Source organism: Humulus lupulus, chromosome 8 (genome assembly GCF_963169125.1).
Source record: "Humulus lupulus chromosome 8, drHumLupu1.1, whole genome shotgun sequence".
Classification (NCBI taxonomy): domain Eukaryota; kingdom Viridiplantae; phylum Streptophyta; class Magnoliopsida; order Rosales; family Cannabaceae; genus Humulus; species Humulus lupulus.
In genome coordinates, this window is record NC_084800.1 from 1284045 (window position 1) to 1303035 (window position 18991).

At 33.1% G+C, this 18991-nt stretch overlaps 3 long non-coding RNA genes across 3 annotated transcripts; all 3 read left to right on the forward strand.

Annotated features, from left to right (window-relative positions):
- Positions 1-351: 351 nt before the first annotated feature.
- On the forward strand, positions 352-2417 carry LOC133794055 (uncharacterized). The gene is made up of 7 exons (XR_009875104.1): positions 352-472; positions 1091-1198; positions 1548-1627; positions 1710-1856; positions 1986-2061; positions 2184-2308; positions 2398-2417. It is a non-coding gene; the product is annotated as an uncharacterized LOC133794055 (long non-coding RNA).
- Positions 2418-2892: 475 nt separating this feature from the next.
- LOC133794056 (uncharacterized) lies at positions 2893-6182 on the forward strand. The gene is made up of 12 exons (XR_009875105.1): positions 2893-2964; positions 3049-3129; positions 3209-3536; positions 3621-3695; positions 3779-3874; positions 4190-4273; positions 4494-4588; positions 5244-5303; positions 5441-5509; positions 5598-5666; positions 5756-5797; positions 6163-6182. It is a non-coding gene; the product is annotated as an uncharacterized LOC133794056 (long non-coding RNA).
- Positions 6183-7003: 821 nt separating this feature from the next.
- Positions 7004-8735, forward strand: LOC133798766 (uncharacterized). Its single transcript, XR_009875993.1, has 4 exons — positions 7004-7116; positions 7282-7486; positions 7904-8032; positions 8681-8735. It is a non-coding gene; the product is annotated as an uncharacterized LOC133798766 (long non-coding RNA).
- The last annotated feature ends 10256 nt before the right edge of the window (positions 8736-18991 follow it).

The window sequence follows — 18991 nt, forward strand, 5'->3', positions numbered from 1 at the left end:
AAGAAAAGTAATTTGTGTGATGCGGTATGAGAAACTAGTACACAGATAATTACACATATACACACACATACACGCTTTAAGCAGGCATGTAAGTGAGTTTATTCCCCACAATAATTCTGGTGGATGAGTTGGCACATTGATTATAATATTTTCATTAACCTATAAACTATTTTTCTTTCAAGATAACAAATGAAAGTGGTGGCAAGAACTTTTACTCTGTTCTGGGATAGATTTAGTACCAAAACCAATATAAGTGTCTGCTTCTATGTTGGTTTTCTGCTAGCATGAACTGAAGTCTTTATAAAGCATATGCAGGGATTTGACAATTGTTATTAAACATTTGAAATTGCAGACAACCTGCTGGCTGGGTTTGAATATGCAGGGATTTGACTATTTATTTAATGACTTGGTGCAGGATCTAAATAGATTTATTGATGAGAAGAGTGAAAGCAGAGGAGAAAAAATTTAGCGGGTATCCCTCTATTTTTCTCTTATTTTTCTTTTCTCTTTATTTTTTCATTTTATCAAACAACTCATTTTCTTTCTCTTTATTTTTATGCATGATTTCTTCAGAAATTTATCAACAAACAATGAGTACATTGACAGAATGGATTTTGAACTTGTAGTAACATATTCTTGAGAAATTTCTCTTACCAAATTCCTATTTAAATAAAAATAAACCATTATGATTGATAATCTGAAATGATTGCTATTGAAACTGAAAGTTGAAACAACCTTAAATCATGTTGCCAACAGTAAAAACATAGGAGAAACTGTAATTGAAACCAGCTTTAATCATGTTGCCAACAGTAAAATCATAAAAGAAATCATATTAAACAGATTTAAAACTTGTTACACAACAGCGAACACTTTTTGTGAAGCTGTAGGTCCTGGATTTATTTTTGAAAGAGTAAGTCTTACATTTAAATCATTTCTGTAGAGAAGTTTGTTTGCACTTCTCTTGTGAACTTCTGAAGCAGGGATGAAACATATTAGGTTCTAAATTGATTGGAACTTGTATTTTTTTTCTTTGATTGCTTTTTTTTATTTTTTATAATCCAAAAAAGTCAAGGAATTCTTTGTATTGTAGCTTTACAAGATACTGAAAGAGCACAAGAATCCCAAGGTTCTTAGCGAGGGGCTACTGTGGATGGTTTCAGCAGTGGAAGATTTTGGCATCTCACATTTGAAACTTAAGGTTTGGAGTTATATTTGGGCCCTTTTTTTTTTTTTTTTGCTTTGTCTAACTGTTAGTTAATAATTACCATATTCAGCTATTAAAGGAATTGATATATTTTGTTTTACGGGATTTAATTAATTTTTGTAAAGATACTGGACTACAGTCAAGTGCAGCTGCTACTAGAAATTTTTCTGTCAAGCTTTTGGGTGTTTTGCATAAATTTGTCGGCCCAGGTTGATACTCATTTTATTTGAATTGTCCACACACCTCAATTTCCTTTTAAATATTTAATTGAACAGCTCCCAAACATTGATTTTTTTTTTATATAATTAATTTGTAACTCCCTCCCACCCCTTTTCTTTTGTAGATATTAAAGGGTTTCTTTCTGATGTTAAACATGCACTTCTTAGTGCACTGGATACGGAGTATGAGAAGAATCCATTTGAGGTGCTCCAACTTAATCATTCAAGATGCATGTATTGTTCGTTTTTGTTTATTTGTTACTGATGTATTCCCATATCTTATCTAGGGTGCAGCAGCAGCTCCAAAGAGAACTATTAAATCAGCAGAACCTACATCTGCATCTTCTGGTGGACTAGATGGCCTGCCACGGGAAGATATTAGTGGGAAGATTACACCTACCCTGCTTAAAGGCTTAGAAAGTACTGATTGGAAGGTAATATTTTGATCATAATTAATGTTTTTAGGGATGGAGCCTGACACCTGCCTGCTGCTGGAAGGTCCAAAGGGGAGATATTTAGTAGCCATTGTAGTGTTTTGATGTTTTGTATTTTCTGCTTTCTAGGCTCGCTTGGAGTCAATTGAAGCTGTGAATAAAGTTTTGGAAGAGGCTAACAAGCGCGTCCAACCCAATGGAACTGGTACATTCTATCATGTGTTTAAATTCTCTCTCCCTCTATTGTTATTATTTATTATTGTACATGTTATTCAGCCTCCTTTATATCCTCCCATTTGTTAATTATTGTTTAATGTTTATTTTCAGTTGAATTGTTTGGTGCTCTAAGGGGTCGTCTAGGTGACAGCAACAAAAATTTAGTCATGGCAACATTGACATGCATTGGCAATGTTGCATGTGCAATGGGTCCAGCTGTTGAGAAAGCAAGCAAGGTTGATTTCTAATTTATGATCGCTAATTTTATGTAGTGTACTCTTTAAATTTGAATGTGAGTGTATTGATTTCTTTCAAGGCATTTTAGCGGATGTTTTGAAATGTTTGGGTGACAATAAAAAGCATATGAGGGAATGCACATTGAATACTTTAGATTCTTAGCTCTCTGCTGTTCATCTTGATAAAACGGTAAGTTTTTTTTTTTTACTCTACGCTGTGGAAGCTGTTTAGTTTTTTTGTCTCAGGTGGCATGATTGTATACTTCTTGCAGGTTCCTTACATTGCAGCAGCTTGGACAGATGCAAAACTTGGTGCGGAAGGGCGCAAAGATCTTTTTGAGTGGTTGTCAAAACAACTATCTGGGCTAACTGAATTTCCTGATGTTGTACAGCTACTAAAGCCAGCTTCCTCTGCTCTGACGGTAATTCTGACTTGTCAAAAACAGTGAAATATTCTTTTTACTTGTTTGCATTGCTAGAATATTTCCATGCTAACAATAATGTGCATAGAGATGTAAGAATCATGATGCAAGTTCCCTTTCCATTGTTTCTGGTTATGACTTTATGAAATTTTCATCCAGGATAAATCATCAGATGTTCGTAAAGTAGCAGAGACATGCATTGCTGAAATCTTGAGAGTTTGTACACAAGAAACTGTAAGCGCACTAGTAACTTTTGGTACTATTTTGACTCATTGGTCAGTTAGTGCATGAACACATTGTTTGAATGTATTATTTCAGGTTGTGAAGCTTGTTAGGGATGTTCAGGGACCAGCTTTAGCTCTTGTTCATGACGTTTGAAGCATTATGGTAATTTTCAAGGTAAGGTTGTTGGGTACTTGGGTCTCTTGCTTGTATTTTGTTTTGGTGATTTATACCAATAATAATTATTTTTTTCCAGAATCTTTTGAATCTGCCAAAACAATTTCGGCCCCTGCATCCAAGACCCTTTCGAAAGTGGGTAAATCCACTTCTAATGGTGTTTTGAAGCATGGAAGCAAAGTAGCACCTTCTGTATGTTTCCTTAAATGCTTACTTCTAGTTCTTTTATAACTTATAATTTTGTAAGGAGATTATTATTATTTTATTTTATTTTCTAATTTTTTTCGGTTAATGATTTTTTAAAGAGAACTGTTGGTATGAAGGCTTTGAGGTCAGAATCAATTATGTCCGTTCAAGATATAGCAGTTCAATCGCAGGCTTTACTAAATGTTAAAGATTCCAATAAGGTACAACTTAAGCAAGCAATTTTTGAATGTCTCTTACTTTTGAATATATTGACAAGTAATCATTTGGACTTTACTTATCTGCAGGAGGATAGGGAAAGATTGGTAGTAAGGAGGTTTAAGTTTGAAGATCCACGGATAGAAAAAATTCAAGACCTTGAGGTTGTGGATATAGTAGTTTCTCAGATTTGTTTATATTGTATCTAATTTAATGCAGAATTTATTTAACATACATGTTTATGCAGAATGATTTGATGAAGTACTTCAGAGAGGATTTGCATAGACGGCTTCTAAGCACAGATTTTAAGAATCAAATTGATGGGCTTGAGATGCTGCAAAAGGTTTTTGAGTGCATCACTGGTTCATTTCTTTTGTATATTAGTGCACATTTTTAACAGTATGATCTCTAGTCTACTCAGTTCTGAAATCAAATGAACTCCTTCAAACTAATATGAATTCTCTTAACTGATTCATTTTTCTGCATGTGCTAGTTTAGTAACCATTCCCAAAAACCACTAAATAGTTGGAAGAGAGATGTAAATTGGAAAACAACAAGAAACTATACATTTCCAATATTCAGTTTCATTCAATATGTTTCACCATAACACATTAGCATATTTAATTATTTTCATGCTCACGGGACTTTTTAACTACAGGATGGCTATGATATACAAAGCTTTAAGCGAGGAATGGCTGCACAAAAGAGTCAATTTTTTTTCAACACATAAATTTTGCATTTGGTATAATTTCTCTCATTAAAATGTTTTTGTTCTTTTCTGCGGAGTGAGTATATTAGATAAACCTATTTATTAGTTTGTTTATATTTGGGGTTTGCTTGATTTCCATATTTAATGTTTTCAACATTTATTTGTTTTGACTTTATAAGATCTTTTTATCTCACACACATATACACTCATACATATAAATATATATTGTTAATATTTTCCTTCTGTTTTTCAGACATCGTGCATTAGTTTCAATCGCAGCCCAAACTCTGCAAGATTTCAGTCAAGTGTATTTGGCTCTGCTGTTCCAAGCGGATCATCTGTTTTACAGTTGAGTAACGTAGTATATAAATTTTTATGGGTTTAAGCATATTTTCTATTCTTATAATTGACCCAAGAAGATGACACATTGTTCAGAGGATGCAATGTCAAGAGAGTCCTAGTTTGAAATGAGGACTTAATAATGATTGTACATTCCATTGTTTGGTGTGGTTAATGTTTTTATCATTCTTTTTAGAGATGCAAACTTTTGTGCATTGGTCAATGTTTGATCATTTTTGGCCTTAAATAGTTTTTGTTTTCATAGGTCAAGGTACAGTTGAAAATCTTGCAAGAGTTAATGTGTGTTTTCATACTGGAAAATTATTTACTTTTATTCAACTTAGTTTCTATGTTACATTTATATATTTATGTTTATTTGTTGCTTTCGAATTAGAAGTAGTCTATAGTTTGGATTCTGTTTCCTTTATGTCACTTTTTTAATCCCTTTTAGTTTGGGCGAGTTTAATATTCTGACATGTAAAAGAGTATAGCTTCATGTATCAATATTGTTCTTGGATGCTAGATATATATATTTATATTTAATGTGTTTTATTAAACGAAGGACCTCAGGGTTTAAAGAACTTTGTGAGCCAAGTGATTCTCTTTTAAAGAAGAATGGTAAAGTTGATTAATTCCTTACTTTTTCAATGCTTGGCTCATATAGGTTTTGGTCGGATTCTCTTTGAAAGAAGAATATATTCTCTTTGAAAGAAGAATGGTAAAGGTGATTCTCTACTTTAATACGGTCAAGGAAAACTATGTTATAAAGTATGTGGAAGATCGTTTAAATTGCATTTTATTAATAAAGTAAAATGACATTTATTAATTTAGTCTTAAGTAATTGAAATGGTGTGGCTGCAGGACTCTTGCTGCAAACAATTTTACTAGAGAGTTCCCTGATCTCACTAGTCTCACCAAGTTAAAAGAACTGTAAGTGTCAATCTGTAATGTAACTCCATGACCAAAATGAACCAAGTTTTATGTCACTTGAATCTTGACTCATGTTCTCTCATTGCAGAAGGATCAGTAGTAACTACTTCACAGGAAGGATGCCTGAGTTTGGCAATTTGAAACAGCTTCAGAAGTTGTAAGAGCTGTTGACCACACTCCTTTTGTCTTTTCTTCTTTACACCACACTCCTTTTGCTTATTTTGTGAATTTTCTTTCACTCTACAGGATGATTCTGAGGTTTGCTATCAGTTTTCCTCTGGAATAAAGGTACAATTTTTTCTTTTTGAGTACTTTAATTGAGATTAGTATGGTAGAAACTTGTGTTATAAATTTTATGGTTTCTTCTCATATCAACTGAAAGAAGATTAAGAAAAAGTAGTTTGAAAGAGAAAAACAAAAAGGACTGGTCTACAGAAAATTGCCATATCTTACCTTCTTCAAGTGATGTTAGTAGGGCAGTTTCTGAATTCTCTTCGTATAAGTAAAGCTAGATGGTTTATGCATCAGGCAGCTCCCAATCCTTGGGTTGTCGCCACTAGTATGGATTAAAAAAAACAAACACCTATAATAAAATTATCCACTTTTTTTTATTTATTTTCTTGAAAATCTTTAGCTCCTTCTGGAAAAAGCAGATCAGCCAATTGGGATGAGCTCGGAATCTTTTATGTAAAAGCCTTGAATCAGTAATAGCACAAACCAGCCATGGTAAACTTGAAACAACCTTGGGGCACTGCAGTGCATGCCAATAAGCTGATCTTCAGCAAATAAAAAAATTATAAACATGGACAAAGAGAGAGCCTTCATCACATAGATCAGGTCAGCCTCTTATTACTTGCTTTTCACCAGTTTATCTTAAATCCCGGAGTTAAGAAGTCCACAACCACTTTTAAGTCTTTAACGGCTAATGGCCTCCATTGCAAGCCGTACCAACCGTAATAATCCATCCACGTCTTGGAAATTAAAATCAAGAGCCCTCTTAATGGAAGAGATAGCCTCCCCAGATTTAGCCTCTGCCAAGCTTGCAGTGCTAGCAGCTGCAACAGCTACCTGTGACTTTTTTTAGGCTTCCATAGAAAAAATTGTATCCTGTGCCTGCAAGACATCACATATTATTATGATATCCATAGATAAGAAGCTAATTTTAATACGTGGTAAATGAGTAAACTACAACCTAAACTGACAGTGAAGGCTTGGTGAAGATGTTTGTGTTAGCATAACTAACCCATAATATAAAAGACATTTTGATTAATAATAAAATATTTCAAACATAGACCTGACAAAAAAAAAATGCTAAATTATAGGAAAATCCTCTTCCCCATTTTGCACGAATGAGAAACAGTTGTTAAACTTATTCCCCATTTTCTTCTCAAAAGTCTCTGTTAGCTCAAAAAGATATAGAACAACATATTAAATAATTAGGAGTTATATTATTAATTTAATTGGATATGCCTAGAAGTTTGAGTGTGTTTCCACTAAAATTTGTTTCCATTTCCAATAATTGAGTAATTTTTTTGTTATGACAGTCTCGAGCATTGGGTATGATTCGCTCTCATGTACTTTCTGTACTCAAAAGTGCGTCTTCTCAGGTAAAATAATGTAGGGGTTGAATTAATGCACTCCATTGTTTTGTACTGTTTTGTTGGGTTGGTAGACCTCTGTTTCTGTCTCCTTTTGGTCTTAAATCAAGTGCTCTGTTTGTTACCTAAAAAAGAAAACATTCTGGTTCTATATGGTTATTGTTTCTTCATCAGGTTCAGTCAGCAATCCGGAGCAATAGTAGCAGCAAGGCATCTCTTGCTGAGGGTGTATTCTTGGTTGGATGATGCTATTGAATAAGTTCTCAATTTGCAACTTAAGCTAGTGCTGAAGGAAATTGAAAGTAGATCATCAAGAAAAGAGTATATTCAGCTACTTGCAGAATGCCACAAACTTTATTGTGAGCAGAGGCTTTCCTTGGTGAGGGCAACTTGTATTAACTTGATTTCTCTTTTTTGAAAGTGAAACAATGTAGGGGAAAAGATGTATTCAAGATGTTATCTTCTCTATTTTATTTTATTTTCCCTAAAGAATTTGTTAACTGTACTGGTTTGTGCACATGCTCCTTTTGATGGTTTATGTATTTGGCATAAGTAAAATAATAATAGTTAGTGGTAGTTTATTTTTGGAAATTGGTGAGAAGATGTGTTTATTAAAAATCGATTAAGTCATGGAGCTTTATTGGGTCGAAACATGATAGGTCTGTTTCCTATTCTATTACTAAGAATGGTAAAGTTGATATTGATTGATAGTAAGATTTTCTTCTGTGCTTTTTTGTCTCATATGCATTCTATTTTGGTTGGTTAATTGGTTATGGTCATTCTTATTTACTTTAAGGGATCAAAGAATCAGAAAGAAAAAAACATATAAAACTCTGCAGCAACAATCTACTGCAGTAATCTTGTTATTCACTTTAAAGTTAAGACTTCCGGCAACAACACCTCTGGCACTCTACAGATTCCCTAGGTATGGAGCTATGCCTTCTCTCATATTCATGTCTCACACATAAGTTTATTAGCAGTGGCAATAGGAGTAACTAATTGTTTTGGAGTTGTATATGCATTAAAGGTTGTATGGCATATGATGAAGTTCGTGATGGTGGTTTTGAACTTCTTAATTAACATTCATCAGAAGCTTATGGTTGCTTTGCTAATGAATATAATGTGACAGTAACAATAGAACTATTGACTTTTAGCTATGTTAATTAGAATTGTATAAATCTTTTGATCTTAGCATTATTGGTAGATTTGACAATGGTGAAAAGAACTCAACTTTACCAAACTAGCAAATGCTAATCTATTTTGTGTGACTTCAGTTAATTGTTTCTTTTGCTCACCTGTCATAACCTAATGAAACCAAAAAAGAAAAAACTGCTAGTATTTCCTTTATATCTTATGTGGAGACTTGGAAATTATGGTTTTTGACACTCTTAAGTAAAAGGCTCATTTCTGAGTAGTTTCGAAGTATAATGGTTTTTGCTTGCTTTGGTGTAGTTGTGAATCCATTATTTTGTATGTGGTGTCCTTTCTTGGATATAATTTCCATTGCATTTTTCTTGAAGTAATTTGTGATGCTAGATAATAACAATAAAATATTTCTTTGTTTATTTTGCAGATGTGACAAGCGAAGTATAAAAGGATACTTAAGACTCTTTGAAAGTAGTAACTCTGTTTATTTATTTGTGTTAAAAGTAGTAACTTTTAGAGTCCTTGAATACTTAAAGAATATTTTGTTGTTGATGACAGTGTTGAATGTTTTAAACTAAATTGTGGATTGTTAATTCAATGTTGAATGTTCTTACTTTTTGTTATTTGAAAATCAAGTTCATTTGATGATGCTAGTATATATTAGAAAGCTAATTTTAATTATATAAAAAAATTAAAATATAATAGAATAAATTAGTGTTATATAAATAAAATATATAATGAGAATTTAAACATATTTAAATATAACAATAATACGAAAATTGAGTTATAATATATATTACATTAACACTCTTTATGCAAAGAATTATGTTATGCAAACTTCATTATATAACACAAATAATGTGTTATACTAAAGTGTAGTATAACACAAAAAAAAGTGTTATAGTAAAGTGTAGTATAACACAAAAAAAGTGTTATACTAAAGTGTAGTATAACACAAAAATAGTGTTATAGTATCGACTATAAATAACATAATTCAACACTTATCTATATATTAAAATAACACAGAAATTGTGTTATCGTTGACAGTACAATAACACATCTGTATAACACTGATAAAGTGTTATGTAAAGTACCCTAACCTACAATAACATAGTCTATCTTAACACATCAGAAAGTGTTATCGTAGGTTTTGATAACACATTTTTGGTGTTATTAAAAGCATTTTTTCTTGTAGTGAGGTCTACCAATTCCCAAGTGTTATTGGAAAGAATGGAATCCATCTCATCATTGATGGCTTCTTTCCAAAATGCACTATCTCTCTATTGCATGGCTTCTCTATAAGTCTTAGGATCATCCTCAACGAGAAGTACAATAGGAATTTTCCTAATAATTTCCTCTCTATTTCCTTCTACCATGTAGAATGAAATTCGTTGAGAATCTATCTCATCCACTACTAGACTTTTATGATTTTTAAGCCTTTGACTTCTTCTAGGTTCAAAGGGTTGCTTTACATCTTTTTGAGAATTCTCCTCTTGAGAATCAACTTTGGATGTAGAAGCTTGAGAATTGTTCTCATATAACAAATTCTCCTTTAGAGATGTTGAAGCTTGAGAATCGTTGTCATAACATATTCTCAAAAAATTCAACTTCTCTAGATTCAATCACAATATTAGACTCTAAGTCTAATAGCCTATAAGCTTTACTATTGTTGGCATAACCAACAAAAGCACACTTTATGGCTCTTGAACCTAACTTTGTTCTATTAGATTCGTTTTTCTTACAATATGCAAGACACCCCCACACTTTGAAGTACACTATGTTGGGTTTTCTTCCTTTCCATAACTCATATGAAGATATCTCATTTTTCTTCATCGGTATTCGATTAAGAATGTGACAAGCGGTTAAAAGAGCTTCACCCCATAAGTTGAAGTTCAACTTAGAAAACACCAATATAGAATTTATCATCTCTAGATAAGTCCAATTTTTCCTTTCGGCAACACCATTGTGTTGTGGTGTATAAGGTGCAGTGCACTCATGAATTATACCATTTTCTTCACAAAATGTATTGAATTCATTAGAGAAGTACTCTCCTCCTCTATCACTTCTTAGCACCTTAATCTTTTTATTTAGTTGATTTTCAACTTCTAATTTATACAATTTAAAAGCATCAAAAGTTTCATCTTAATGCTTTAAAAGGAACACATAGGTATATCTACTAAACTCATCTATAAAAATAAGAAAATACATTTTACCACTTCTAGTTAAAACACCATTTAATTCACAAAGATCACTATGGATTAAATCTAGTAAATTAGATGATCTTTCTACACTAGGAAATGGTTTCTTAATCATTTTTGCCTTAACACATGTTTCACATATACCATAGTTTTTAATATTGCATGCAATCATACCACATTTTACTACTCTTCATGGTTGAAAAACCTATATGCGATAGTCTAAGATGCCACAAAAATAAAGAATCATACTCAACAATATAGGCGGAATTAGCATTTTTATTGATAGCATTGAAAGTTACATCATTGGTGCACAATTTAACCATTCCCTCACAAGAGTACCATTTTCCCAAGAATACATTTGATTTGGTAAGTATAAGTTTACCGGACTCAAAAATGGCTTTAATTCCGGGCTTGCCGAGCAAATCACCACTTACCAAGTTTCTACTCATTTCGAGAACATAAAGTACATTCACTAATGTAACTTTCTTGCCGGAGGTGAAGTAGACCTCAATAGTACATTTGCCAAGTACCTTGGATTTGCCCTCATTGCCCATTTGTATTTCATGGTTGCCCTTTGACTCTTCAAAGGTCTTGAATAATGATTTGTCATAGGTGACATGGACGGTGGCACATGATCATACCACCACCCTTTCACCTTGCCTTGGACCGCATTCACCTCACTAAGGGTAGAAACTATGTTTTCCTCTTGAGTTGCGTTCACCTTAGGTCCTTGTTGGTCTTTTCTATGCCTACACTCTCTAGCATAGTGACCCTTTTTCCCACACACAAAGCAATGACCTTTCTCGCCCTTAAACTTGTTTGGGTTGGTTTTTGGACCCAAAGGTTTCTCGTTACCCTTTTTCCCTTTGTTTTGGGGATGTTTTGGTTGTGACACCGCATTTGCTTTGGAAGTCTCTCCATTAGACCCCTCCTCAAGTTTATCTCTACATATCGATTCCTCTTCAATTCGAATATGCTTTTGGATCTCCTCCAAAGAATAATCCTCATTTTTATGAAGGATTCTTTTCCTATACCTCTTCCAAGTTGGTGGTAATTTAGCCACTATAGCACCAACTTAAAAGGTCTCGGGAAGCTCAATCTTTAAAACTTTCAGTTTGTTAACAATTATTTGCAATTCATGAATTTGAGGAAGAATAGGTTTATCACCAAAAAATTTGAAATCGAAGTATTGAGATATCAAAAACTTTTTGGCACCTTCCTCTTCCGCCTTAAACTTTTTCTCAAGTGTATCCCATATCTCCTTAGTCGATTTGGTTTCGGTGTAGAGGTCATAGAGCCTATCGGAAAGGGCAGTGAGGATATGACCCCTACAAAGGAGATTGTCCTCCTCCCTCTTCCTTCTCTTCTCCACCTCCTCGGGAGTGTCCTTGTCGGATGGCGTTGGGAGAGGTTCTAGAGTGGATTCTAGAATGTAGGCGATTTTGAGAGTGGTCAAAAGGAATCTCACCTTGTCTTGCCACCTAGTGAAATTGGATCCATCAAACCTATCCAGCCTCACTAGGTCTTGATTCATGATTTTGATGATCTCACCTTCCATTGAAACAAACAAGGGTAAGCTTTTGAATGTTAGGAAAATATGTATTTGCCTCAATGGAAATAGGTAAGATAATTACAACTCTAAACTAAATATTACAAATAAATATTATTGATTAAAAAGTGTTACAACTCTATGACAAAAATTACATGTAAATATAGAGAAAGAGGTAGGAGATGATAGAAATAGAAGATACTGTTGGTTTTTATTGATCAAATCAGAGATTATGCGCAGCGGAACAACAATCAAATTTTCAGATTAATCCCATATTATTTCTAGATCTATTTCTTTACACTCATATATATATTGAATCAAGGATAAGAATAGAAAAATTACCTCAGGTCCTTCCTTGCTGCTTTCTTTTCGTATGGCTGAATCCTTGAGATCTCACACCAAGATCTTCCAAAATTTTCTCAGTCACATAAAGAACGAGTGTGGGCTCGCTATACAAATAATAGGCAATAACTATTTATCAGATGTTCTCAACACATGAGATCTGATAAATTTTTGGACCTAGGTTTTGTGAAGAACAATGACCTTTGTTTTTGTCACTGTTCTCTTTCTCTAAGAGAATCCTAGATATTTTTCTATCCCTGAAAACTTACGTTCTATGAAAACTGATATCCCATATTTAATAATATCCAATATATTAAAATATTTGTTATTTTAAACAAATTCAAAATAACTTATCAGTTATCAGATTTTTGTTTAAATAATAATATTTTAATCATATTAAAATATCTCCTTATTTATTTATTATTTAAATAACTAAAATTGTGGAATCAAGAGACTCAGTCCATCTCTTATGCGTGTAGCACAGTGCCTGTGCACTGTGCCACACGTGTACCACATGCATGTGCAGGCATGTGATTTTTCCCAATTTTTATTATTATTTAAATACCAAAAATCCCAAAAATAAATTAATTCAAAATTAATTATATTTCTGATAAATCAAATAATTAATTAATTACACATAATTAATCAATAATTATGTTTGATACATAGAAAAATATTTTACTTATCACATAAGTCATTTTTGCCCATTTTTGTATTTGCCTTTGACAGTGATTGTTTGAGCCATTTCGAGGACCATGGACCTATAACATTAAGCTCCAATAAATTGAAACTAAATAATTAAACTCTTTAATTATAATAGTTAATTTATTAATTCTGATATTACTCCACTAGAAATTCAGAATTGCACTCTTTATGTTATAGATATACTTTTACAGAAATCTTTTTCTTAAGTCGTCCATTGATATAACCATCTTGCAATAGTTCAACCCTCTAATTAATTAGTTCATAAATTAGAATGGAAGAATTACCATTTAACCTTTCTAATTTACTTCTTATTCCTTAAGTACCATTAATTCACTAGTGAATAATTAATCTATAATCTAATTATAGATTTGAGCTCAAAATCATTCAGTTCCAGAATTAACCCTTAAGGGAACTAATATACGATCTGTTAGGAAAGATTAGATTCCGTATTGTTGATACATGTTCCCAGCCATCCATGATATTAAATCTCCAAAACAAAAGCCATTAGCCTCATTCTTTGAAGAGACATTAACGAATGAATCAAAAGATTTAATAAACATGAACAGGAGTTCATGAACACTCAGGATTTAGGTTGATCTATAAATGATCATCAGTTATGATATGAATTACAAGTCTTTATTGTTAAATGGTTTTTGGATAAAGACTTTAATTCACATCGGTCCATGTCATATATAATCATATTATCTAAAGCACATTTACCGAGATGTCTTACCACATCAATAATCCGAATCTAGATTATTTGTATCATTATGATACTTAGTAAACCGTACTTACAACTCCAATTAAAGAATTCCATAACTTTAATTTGTTGTTGTTGACTATTTTTATTCCTTCATGTGATCTTAATTCTCTCGTACTAATACAAGATCACATCCTCAATAATGAATATGGAATTTTTCTGATATTTACAAAATTATTCAAACAATAATTTAACAATCTAAATATAACAATAATAATAAACTATTGTATTTATTTATTCATAGAAAATCAAATGTCTTTACATGCTTTTAGGACACACTCCTAACAATCTCCCACTTGTACTTAAAGCAAGTGAGGCATTTTTCTCAATCCCATATTACGTACATGACCCTCGAATTGCTTTGCTGGAAGCGTCTTCGTGAACGGGTCCGCAAGGTTGTGTTCTGATACGACTTCAGAATGGACACATCTCCTTTATGTACGATTTCTTTGACTAACTGATATTTGTGCTCTATATGCTTTCCCCTCTTGTGGCTTCTTGGTTCTTTAGAATTGGCCACTGCTCCACTGTTGTCACAGTAAAGAACAAGTGGTTTCTCCACTTCTGGAACTACTTCCAAATCTGTGTAGAACTTTTTCAGCCAAACTGCTTCCTTAGCTGCTTCACAAGCTGCTATGTATTCAGCTTCCATGGTTGAATCAGCTATACTGGATTGCTTAATGCTTCTCCAAACAACTGCTCCACCACCAAGAGTGAATACTGACCCAGAAATAGACTTTCTACTATCCTTGTCAAATTGAAAATCTGAGTCAGTGTATCCAGTAGGCTCGAGGTCACTACCCGAATATACTAGCATATAGTCTCTCGTTCTCCTGAGATACTTGAGAATATGTTTCACCGCAATCCAGTGTTCCAAACCTGGATTTGATTGATAACAACTGACAATCCCTACTGCATAACATATGTCAGGTCTAGTACATAACATTGCATACATTAGGCTCCCTACAGCTGATGCATAGGGGTACTTTCTCATGTCCTCTTGCTCTTGTAGTGTCTTAGGACACTGATCTTTGCAAAGAGAAATTCCATGTCTGGTTGGCAATTGACCCTTTTTGGAATTCTCCATAGAGAATCTTTCAAGCACTTTATCAATATAATTTGCTTGTGAAAGTGCTAGGAGCTTGTTCTTTCCATCTCTTAGAATTTTAATGCCTAGAACATAGCTCGCTTCTCCCAAATCTTTCATTTGGAATTTGTCAGCCAACCATTTCTTTACATTTGATAATGTCTCTACATCATTCCCAATGAGTAGGATATCATCAACGTAAAGAACTAAGAAAACCACAATTTTTCCTTTGATGTATTTATAAACACATGCTTCTTCAACATTTTGTTCGAAACCATATGTTTTAATAGTTTCATCAAACGTTAAGTTCCAAGATCTTGATGCTTGTTTCAATCCATATATGGATTTCAACAATTTGCATACCTTTTTATCTTGATCCTTCTTTGTAAACCCTTCTGGTTGTTCCATATAAATGGTTTCATCAAGGTGACCATTCAGAAAAGTTGTCTTGACGTCCATTTGCCATATCTCATAATTATAAATGGCAGCTATGGATAAGAGTATGCGAATGGACTTAAGCATGGCCACAGGAGAAAATGTTTCTTCATAGTCCACACCCTCTCTCTGTGTGTAGCCTTTGGCCACAAGCCTTTCTTTATAGGTTTCTACCTTTCCATCTGCACCCCTTTTCTTCTTGTAGATCCATTTGCATCCAATGGCATTAACATTGTCAGGCAGATCTACAAGTTCCCAGACTGAATTGGAATACATTGATTCCATTTCTTGATTCATGGCTTCTTGCCACTTATCAACATCAGGGTCTTCCATTGCTTCTTTAAAATTCAATGGATCGTCCTTTTCAGTATCTGATACAAGAACGTGTGCCTCATGTTCGTAGCGAATAGGTTGTCTCACAATCCTCCCACTACGACGTTGCACTGGTTTTTCCTTTTCAGGAATTGTGGTTTCTTTGGTTGTTTTATCATTAACTGATGAAGAGAATGGATATGAAATATTATCTGTCATTAGTTCCTCTAAAACTACTTTGCTCCGAGGTTTAAAATCATTCATATAGTCGTGTTCTAAAAAGGTTGCATTTGTCGAACCAAATACCTTTTGATCACTTGGGCTATAGAAATATCCACCTCTTTCTGGAGCATAGCCCACGAATATACACACTTCAGACCTTGAATCCAGTTTTCCAGATTTAGGTCTTAGCACATGAGCAGGACAACCCCAAATACAGAAATGTCGTAAACTAGGTTTACTTCCATTCCATAGTTCGAGAGGTGTCTTTGTCACAGCTTTGGACGGAACTACATTCAAAATGTAGTTAGTCGTTTGTAATGCATATCCCCAAAACAATAAGGGAAGTGAAGAGTAGCTTAACATAGACCTAACCATGTCCAACAGAGTCCGGTTTCTTCTCTCTGAAACTCCGTTTTGTTGTGGCATTCCAGGTGCTGTGAGTTGGGATAGAATTCCATGCTCCAGCAAGAAATCTTCAAGAATGTGAGAGGGACTGAGAAATTAATAAAGTACAAAACGTATTATCTTCAAGAATTTACCTTATTATGATCGTTCAAAGGACGATCGCGAAGTCACTGAATGAAGTCCTCCGTTTCTTTCGGAGGTGCTGACCCGCAACGAGGCAAAGATGACCGAGTGACATATGGAAATAGAATATGACGACGACAACAACATGTCGGTTACAATATATGACAAACACATTTGTCGCATTATTTAATATAATTAAACATTATATTATATAAAATAATATAACATTATATACAAATATTAATTTATATGATCGATCATGGAACATTATTTTGTGTAGTATAATAATTTGCACGAAGGCATGTATATCCAACTAGCTCATAGCTTTCTTCAAATGAATGAATCAGATAAGTGTTAAAAATAATAATAGATGGATATATTAATTAATTTAACATGATAAAATATTATTGTTGAAAAAATAGGAGGGGACCACATTATACATACAGATGGATCATCGAATGGATCCATCTCCCGGCAGATCCAAGACACAGCTGCTTCCTTCTTTAATTAATAATTAATAATTAAAATAACATTTATTTTGGTATGTTGATCAATATGTTCACTTGGTGAGAGACATTATGTTTTGGCTTTAATATTTCTTTAGTCACATCGATCTTTTAATTATTAATTGTTCGTAAGACATTGAAAGCTAGCGCTGGCGGTCCACTTATTGATCGATTACCCTACACGACTAGTCCTATTATATATTCATCATATATATAATGAATCGATATACTTGATATATATATATATATGTTATCGTTATTTTAAATAATAATTACATGTTATTTGGTGCACATGTAAACTGATTGGCGGGTCCATATATATAGTGAAAATAATTAATTAAATAAAAAAAAAATTGAAATGAATCACCACCTACCTAGCTTGAGATCTTTTGTGGCAGATATAGATGCCATGCCCTATTTAAAGGCCAGCTTCTAGCTAGCTCCCATTCACTTATTCACTTATATTCTTGATCACTTCTTCTTTTAATTATTAGCAATTCTATCTTTCACAAATTAATTAAACTGATCTTATTCTCTATTATATATATATTATTCAATTTATAATGGCTTCTTCTTCATCCGTAACCAGCTGTACTACTGAGAAATGGGGTTGCATGATCAACGGTACTGATGATGAATTTGAAGGCGGCGGCCTGCTTGATCATCATCATCATCAAGTGTCTGATGAAATCAACGGTACACATGCATTTCTTATGTCATTAATGGAAGAACTACAAGATAATAATTATAATGATGTGGAAGAGGAAAGATTGAACAGTGTGATTCAATCTCTAGAGGCTGAGATCAATAATTCAACCACAACTACTACTAGTGCAGAAGCAGATCATCGTGCTCAGGATCAACTACTAGGGCTGTCGTTGGACGGTCAAGATTTCACGGTTTCATTTGATGATGATCTTGATATGATCAACGGATGGGATCTTGACATGGAGGAACTTCCTTGCTCATCTAATGGCCAGGAGTTGAATTGGTATATTAATAATAATGGAACTTATTATTACCATGAAGTAGTTGCCCTACGTGAGGAGGAGGAGGAGGAGGAGGTTGGAGACAACTCTTTATTATTATGCCTAAATCAAACAATGTATGAGACTGAGAGGCAATTTAATTATATTAACTAATTGCTTCCAAAATCATGTACATACATATATACACTGTTATAATATTAATTAATATACCATTTAATTCAATCCTTGAAAGGGTAATATTATTATATTAATTCTTCTACATCATGATTTTCCTTAATTATATATCCAACTTAATTGCAATAAGCTGTACGTCATGTCTTTTTATCTGAATTTTAATAAAAAAAAAAATGATCAAAAGATATAGTATGTGTTGTATCATTATGCATCGTCATGTAATATTGCATATGAATTGTTAGTATTATTACGTCATGATCGCATGATAAGTACTATAATATTGTTCGACAACTCTACATTTATCTATTATATGTGTGGTTCTTACTAATTTATAAATATATAACATCTAAAAAAAACTGATTTAATATTAAACTGTTGCAAATGAGCGACAACACATCTAAAATAAAAACTGATTGTAATGGTTTGCACCCACGTAAGAAATTACGAAATCATTACAAGCTCAAAAATGTAAAAGAAATATAGCGGGCCCTTCAATTTTGCAGCCCATTACTGGCCCGTGTCTTAGTCATAAGAGTAGTTGGGCCTTGTAGGCTGATTTCAGAAGGCACTACTCTATTAGTGCACATTATAATAAGGCCTTGATATATTTTTATACTAGTTAACTTTCAAACAAATTTCTTACTTTTTCTCCAAGTACTATACATATATTTTTTTCAACCCAAATAAATATTTTGTATAATTCATTAATAGTTAACAATATGTAGTGTACTTTCTCCTAACGACATTAGGGTACGTACATATACATTTACGTATATAGTTAGACATATTTTATATATAAGCACATTTTTAAAATGCTCATATCATATTAGGAATATCGTATTAACATATCATTTAAGTAATTAGAAACACTATATGTACTATTATATAAATACATGTTGGAACTAGTTGCTGCAGAAATTAAAACATAAAC